The sequence below is a fragment of the Aedes albopictus genome, chromosome 2 (genome assembly GCF_035046485.1).
Source record: "Aedes albopictus strain Foshan chromosome 2, AalbF5, whole genome shotgun sequence".
Lineage (NCBI taxonomy): Eukaryota > Metazoa > Arthropoda > Insecta > Diptera > Culicidae > Aedes > Aedes albopictus.
Genome location: NC_085137.1, coordinates 414397950 through 414405399, shown reverse-complemented (window position 1 = coordinate 414405399; position 7450 = coordinate 414397950). Strand labels below are relative to the sequence as shown.

The window sequence follows — 7450 nt, the reverse complement described above, 5'->3', positions numbered from 1 at the left end:
CACTCACTTTATGTGGGAAATGTAGGTACACGATCGTCTTTCATCTGTCCATCCGATCGTTATCAGTCAGTGAGAGCAAGAGTGGTTCTTCCGATGACCGAACGTCTGTCGGTGCCGGCCTCTTATCAATTTATGCTGCGATAACATCATCACGGTATTTCGGTAGAACATGGAATTTATCTGTACATAAAGGCGCACTCAATTACCGGCGGTAATATTCTTGGGGATAGCCCCTGGTAGTGTGTCATCAGTAGCTTGACGTAATCGTTGGGGTTCGGAATTTTGAAGGAATCTAGTGGATCTTAAAGCATGGTGACGTTCCGAAAAGAAATTGTCGGATGATGACGACCACGATATAGGCCTGCCTCATCCAGTAGAATTCAATTAAATTGCTAATTGGTTCTGCGGGTGGTGGCATCTTTTGCCGGCTATGCGTGATGGTTACGCTACGCTACGACGTTATTTACTACTTCCCTGCAATACATTGATGAAAATTTATTTGCTGTCCAGCCACTTAATAAAGCCAATTGAAAAGCGCCTGTTTTAACTGAATTGTGCATTTACTCACAAACATCTTCGATTGAGATGGGAATTTCCAACATGTAATTCGTTTTATTCATTTCAAAAAAAAAAAAAATAAAAAAAGGCAGATCGGACTGGAGATCTTCGTACTTTGAATAGACATGTCTCTACACTTCATGATTACAGCCAACTGCTAAAGCGCAGCCTCTTATCAGGATTGCATCAAAAGGCCCAGCTCCAGAAGCACGCGCAGAAGTCAGCGTATGAGCATATAACAATTGGATCGAATAGCGCCCAAATCGGCATTTTAATCGCATAAGTGAATCAGAATCTTTTCACAACGGATTGATAACAGCTGTACTAAGACAATAACCTGAAAAAGCATGCTTCTCACATACAACTTTTCGGTGACACAATTCTAGATAATCATAATATTATTCGCCCAACACCTGCAATAGCAGAGTAATGCGATGCTTTAGTACAAGTTGTTACCGAACGGTAACAAATTGTTGATAGACTTACGGTGTATGAAACTAGGGACCCAACTTGTTAAGCTAGACTTTAACGGTTAATTTAAAAAGAAGTTGAAACGCATATATGCGGAGCGAACAAGCACTAAAGTTGGCTGCGATGTGGAACGGAACTGTGGAACGGGAGGAGAGGAACAATAACGCAGAGAGAGAGAGTAAAGAAGAAAGGGAAAAAGGGGGAGTCTAAGAACGGTCGCCGAACAGTAAAGAGGCGAGGAGTGAAATTTGTGGTGTCGTGTAGTTCAGGCACAGGGTCAATACGCCATTAAACTCGTCAAATCGTCCCCCCCCCCCATTTGGGGGGAAGAGAAGAAGCTTCTCCGTCCAAAGTCCCGAATCACCAACGCAACAGCGTGAGCAAAAAGCCGCGCCTTTCGGATACCCCTACGGCCACTTTCCGGCCGTGCTACAGCTACTCGACGGCCGGGCCCTGTTCGACCCACGGGTCGCGTGCCGGCAACGTCCAACCGTTCAACGACCCCCCCCCCCCTCCCCCATGGCGGCACTACGGCCGCTTTTTGTCAAGTTTCAACCGCTTCTGGCCGTGTTTCGGCCATGGCCATCAACGGAAGCTCGAGTCGCCTTCTGGCCGCTTCCCAGCGACCACCCCGACAACGTCCTAGTCGCTCATCTGCGGCGCCACCAGCTAGCTAACGGCCGCACTCCGGTGGCTTTCAGGTCGCTCCATGGCCATGCCGAAGACACTTTTCGTCACCATCTCTCCGACCGCTCGCAGACCGTTTCGACAGCTTATGTATCTATCATCTGGATCATCCTAATACACAATTAAGGTAAATTTTCCCTGTATTTGTGGTTAGGTTCAACACCGTCCGAAACTCCCCCTCTACTAAACGCTCTGGGACCCGGGAGACCAAAAGATGGCCTTGAGTGCCCACCCCGGAAGCGGCCGAGGCTCAGACCAGCTGCTTGGGGCTTAGGCCCGTCCCCTCTGGGTCGGAGCGATTGACTCCCGGAGTCATAAGACGTTTCAAAGTAAACTTTTCAATCAAATTATTTCCAGTGATGGAAGCGGTCAGGTTTTCATATACAGGGTGTTAGGTTCGTGAGTGCAAACTTTTTAAAGGGTGATAGAGGACCATAAATGGTGAAAAAAATTGTTCTACGCACATGGTCAAATGTCAATCGTTACGTAGTTATTGAACTTCCCATGTTTTTGACTCTTATTGTCTTAACAGGCTATAACTTGAAAATGGTCAAACTTATCGCAGTTTTTTGGCCCTTATTCGAAAGATTATTGAATTTTATATCAAATGGCATCTTTGAATCGATTGGTTTAGTTGAAAAACTAAGTTTTCTAGAGCAAATAGCTAAAAGTAGTGTGTTTTAATTTGTTTTTGTCAATTATCTTTGAAAAATGCGTGATAAATTGAAATTTCTTCTTCGGCAAAGCTGTGGCCCCTATTTCACTCTACAATTCGTTCTTTGACATCCAACTTCTATCTCTTATCGTTTTCTTGCAATTTTGATTTAAACATCGCATTTTAGATGAAAAATTTGCAACTGTCAAGGAAAGCACTTTTTTGCGCACTGTGCCGCACATTTTAATCGAAATTGCAAGAAAACGATAAGAGCTTGAAGTTTGGTATCAAAGAACGAATTGTAGAGTGGAACAGGGGCCACAACTTTGCCGAAGAAAGAATTTTAATTTATTACGAATGTTTCAAAGATAATTGACAAAAACAAATTAAAACACACTACTTTTGAGCTATTTGCTCTAGAAAACTTAGTTATTTAACTAAACCAATCGATTCAATGTGCCATTTGATAAAAAAAATCAATAATCTTTCGAGTAAGGGCCAAAAAACTGCGATAAGTTTGACCATTTTCAAGTTATAGCCAGTTAAGGCAATAAGAGTCATAAACATGGGAAGTTCAATAACTACGTAACGGTTGAGATTTGACCATATGCGTAGAACATTTTTTTTTCACCATTTATGGTCCTCTATCATCCTTTAAAAAGTTTGCACTCATGAACCTAACACCCTGTATAGTGAACAACGTTCACCAAGACGTTCACTGTATTCAGCTCTTCAATTTCAGTTCGACAAGAGATCACTATTGCACGGTTAAGGAGTTACATACCTTGCGAGAATAAAAACAAAAAATGATAATGTATAATTTGAAGGTAATACATATTCCACATTTCATAAAGATTGGAGCACTAGAACCAAAGTTACAGCCCATAATGTAGCGCGCACCCTCCATACGGCCGTTCGAGCCCGAATGATGTTGATCATCAATATTAACTTTTTTCTCGATCAGGCTAGATAGCTGTGTAGTGTGGACCGCCTGTTCCGGTCGTAAGAGTCCACTAATCATCTACTAATTCTTGATGTTATGCTGCTGTATGCTTACAGTAAACGTCAATAAAGCATCCTCAATTCGGCTTGATGCTGAGTTACTGTGTTGTACATATGGACGGCATCTTCTATGCAAGCCCTATACCAATGAATCCGGCGAACTTAATCCACATGTATATGCTGTGCGAGCAGCTTCTATGCCACCAAATCATAGCTCTTTTCTCGGCTCCTATGCAACCACTAACTGAATAACATCTTGAGAAGGCGCTTTTTAATCCTTTTCACAGTTGTTAAATCATAGTTATACGACATCCCCTAATTGATCGATTAAATTAAGGCTATGAATACCGTGCCGCAATTCATGTGGAACTGGAATTATCGCTTTCAAAATTGAATAATTAAAGTATTTGCTGCTACATGGAATCGAACTCCTGATCTCCGTATCCACTGGTTCCGATGATGTTCTCGCTGCCACACTGCTTTAAACAGCTACGAAGCGCTGCTGTTTTGTGTATTTGGCTACATCAAAACGTACTGTATAAAAGCAGCTGTTTAATTGGCTGGGACTCTCATTCGATTTGCACATCTTCCGGCAAATCTTCCGGAGTTGGATTAAAGTGCAATAAAAGCATCCTAAATAATTTCACAGCACGGAGATGGATAGCTGTAAAGTTTTTGTGTACATAGTAGCTATATATCCCGCTTAAAGTTTGTTTTGACAATATATTGTTATAATGTTTACTTTCGACAAGCCGTGTTGGTATACCATTCATTTATTTAGTTCAACATCAAATTCATGATAACAATGAATCAACAATTGGGCTGCAAAACGGTGAGTCGATAAGGAGAGCGTCCAACATAGCTCTGATCCTCACAAGTTCTTACCTCATGCTTCCACGGGTCAAGCGATGACAAAGACCGCCAGCTAAGAGTTGTGTGCGCCAGCTAATAGTGCAGCCTGGGCACGGTTGTCCTTTTGACTTCAGCTAGATTGAGGAGGTACGACCCGAGCGTCTGTTCACCAAGGAGGTGCGACTCAAACAGCGTCTGTTCTGGCATCCATCGGCTGTGTAAGAAATGCTGCATCACGCCCAGCTAGATCCAAAGTGGTAGCCCCATCAGCGTGGTCGTCCTAGTGTTGGTTGGGACGTTAAACAGAACTGGCACGATGGCCCTCCGGCGAGACAGGAGTGCTGGCGTAGGCCCAATAAGCCACCCGTAAAAATCCCCATTGCGAATAACATAGGAGAAAATACGACTCGATACAATCGGCAAAGACCCACGCGACGAAATAAGGACTACGATTGGAAACTTGGGACATGGAATTGCAAGTTACTAGGTTTCGCAGGATGTGACAGAAAAATCTACGATGAACTACATCCCCGCAACTTCGCCATCGTGGCGTTGCAGGAACTTTGTTGGATTGGACAGAAAGTGTGGAAAAGCGGGCATCGAGCGGCTACCTTCTACCAAAGCTGTGGAACCACCAATGAACTGGGAACATGATTTATAGTGTTGGGCAAGATGCGACAACGTGTGATCGGGTGGCAGCCGATGTTAAGAGTTAAGGGCCGTTTCTTCAACTACAGCATCATCAACGTCCACTGTCTACACGAAGGGAGACCTGATGACGAGAAAGAAGTGTCCTACGCGCAGTAGGACATACGATGGTTGCTCGCCGCGTGACGTGAAAATCGTTGTCGGCGACGTGAACGCGCAGGTAGGAAATGTACAGACCGGTAATCGGGCGAAACAGCCTGCACGCCGTATCGAATGATAACGGCCAGCGATGCGTAAACTTTGCAGCCTCCCGTGGTATGGTAGTCCGAAGCACCTTCTTCCCCCGCAAAGACATCCACAAAGCCACCTGGAGATCACCCGACCATCAAACAGAAAACCAAATCGACCACGTTCTAATCGACGGTAAGTTTTTCTCGGATATAACCAATGTCCGCACATACCGCAGTGCGAATATAGATTCGGATCACTACTTAGTCGCTGTATGCATGCGCTCAAAACTTTCGACAGTTATCACTACGCGTCGAAGTCGAACGCCGCGGCTCAACATCGAGCAGCTGCGTAACGTAGAAGTGGCTCAAGACTACGCGCAGCAGTTAGCTGTGGCCCTACCAACGGAAGAGCAGCTTGGCGCAGCTACACTTGAAGATGGTCGGAGAGACATCCGATCCGCCAAAGGTAGTACCTCGGCTACAGCACTAGGCTACGCGACTCCGAATCACAGAAACGACTGGTACGACGGCGATGTAAACAGTTGAAAAACGAGAAGAATGTAGCATGGGCGAGAATGCTGCAACACTGTACGAGAGCGAATGAGGCACGTTAAAGACAGGCGCGGAACAGACAGAGCTCAGTCTTCCGGATGAAGAAGCGCCAGCAGGAAGAACGAGATCGCGAAGCGATGGAAGAGCTGTACCGCGCTAAGGACACACGAAAGTTCTACGAGAAGCTGAACCGCTCGCGCAGAGGCTTTGTGCCACAAGCCGACATGTGTACGTGCGCAGGACGAAAGATTTTCAGCCCCTAACCTCCAAGAGATTGAAGAGGAAGTTAGCCGGTTGGAAAACAACAAAGCCGCTGGAGCAGATCAACTACCAAGCGAGTTACTAAAACACGGTGGAGAAGCACTGGGGAGAGCACTACACTGGGTCATTACCAAGATTTGGGAGGGGGAAGTATTACCGGAGGAGTGGATGGAGGGTATCGTGTGTCCCATCTAAAAAAAGGGCGATAAATTGGATTGCGGGAACTATAGCGCGATCACACTACTGAGCGCTGCTTACAAAGTACTCTCTCAAAGTCTATCACCAATTGCAAGAGAGTTCGTGGGTCAATATCAGGCTGGATTCATGGGTGAACGCGCTACAACGGACCAGATGTTCGCCATTCGCCAGGTGTTGCAGAATCGGGTTACGGCAAGGTGATGGTCTTTCGTGCTTGCTGTTCAACATTGCGTTAGAAGGTGTAATAAGGAGAGCGGGGATAAACGCGAGTGGAACGATTTTCACGAAGTCCGTTCAGCTACTTGGTTTCATGAATATATCATCAATATATTTTTCTGCGTGCACTAATGAAATTGATATTATAGCTCGTAAATTTGAGACGATGGTGGAAACGTACATCCGACTAAAGAGTGAAGCCAGGCGAATCGGATTAGTCATTAATGTGTCGAAGACAGAGTACATGATGGCAAAGGGCTCCAGGGAGGAATCACCGCGCCCGCCACCCCGAATTTCTATCGACGGTGATGATATCAAGGCGGTGAAGAATTCGTGTACTTGGGCTCACTGGTGACCGCCGATAACGACACCGGCAGAGAAATTCAGAGGCGCATTGTGGCAGGAAATCACTTGCGTGCGCAGCGTTTTCTTTTTTTCTCGCTCATTCTCTTTGATACTCGCAGGAGAGAGCGAGATGAAAGAGGGGGCAAAGTGCTTTCTTTCTCGTGTTTGTTTACGAGTGAGTGAGAAGAAAGAAAAAGCAGCGCACGCTAGAGCAGGAAATAGAGGTTACTTTGGACTCCGCAGATCTCTACGATCGAACAAAGTTCGCAATCACACGAAGTTAACTATCTACAATTCTTTATTATAGATACGACTGTGATATGGGTAATGGCTTTCAGTCTGTTTCAAAACGGATTCTTATGTTTTCATCCGACGTTTCGGACACATTTATTGTTGGACTTTGCTCGGGGAGGCCACCCAGGCCTTAGGCTGATCGGTAAGGTAAGGTAAGTAGTCAACACAAATCCATTATCATTTCTACGTGTTTGTACACAACACATACTGCCCTTCTAAGCATATCTGTCCCATGTTGTTTTGCATTCTGGCCGTGTTTATTCTCAGTAACAGAGCCATTTGAAGTTAATTAGATATTTTTTTTTTTCCATTTTACATCACAAATAAATATTCCACGATAACGTTAAGCATCTTTCTGACATTCATTTTAAGATAGAACTTAATTTAAAGCAGAGGGAGTGGGAAACTATGCGTAGAAAAACAACTTGGTACAGATATGCTTAGAACGGCAGCATGTTCCTATGAAACACCATCCGTCTCC

The 7450-nt window shown here is 44.9% G+C and overlaps 1 protein-coding gene across 18 annotated transcripts in view; it reads left to right on the top strand.

The window, feature by feature from the left end:
• Positions 1–7450, top strand: part of LOC109426825 (protein encore) — a 739407-nt gene that overhangs the window by 674542 nt on the left and 57415 nt on the right. The window lies entirely within an intron of this gene.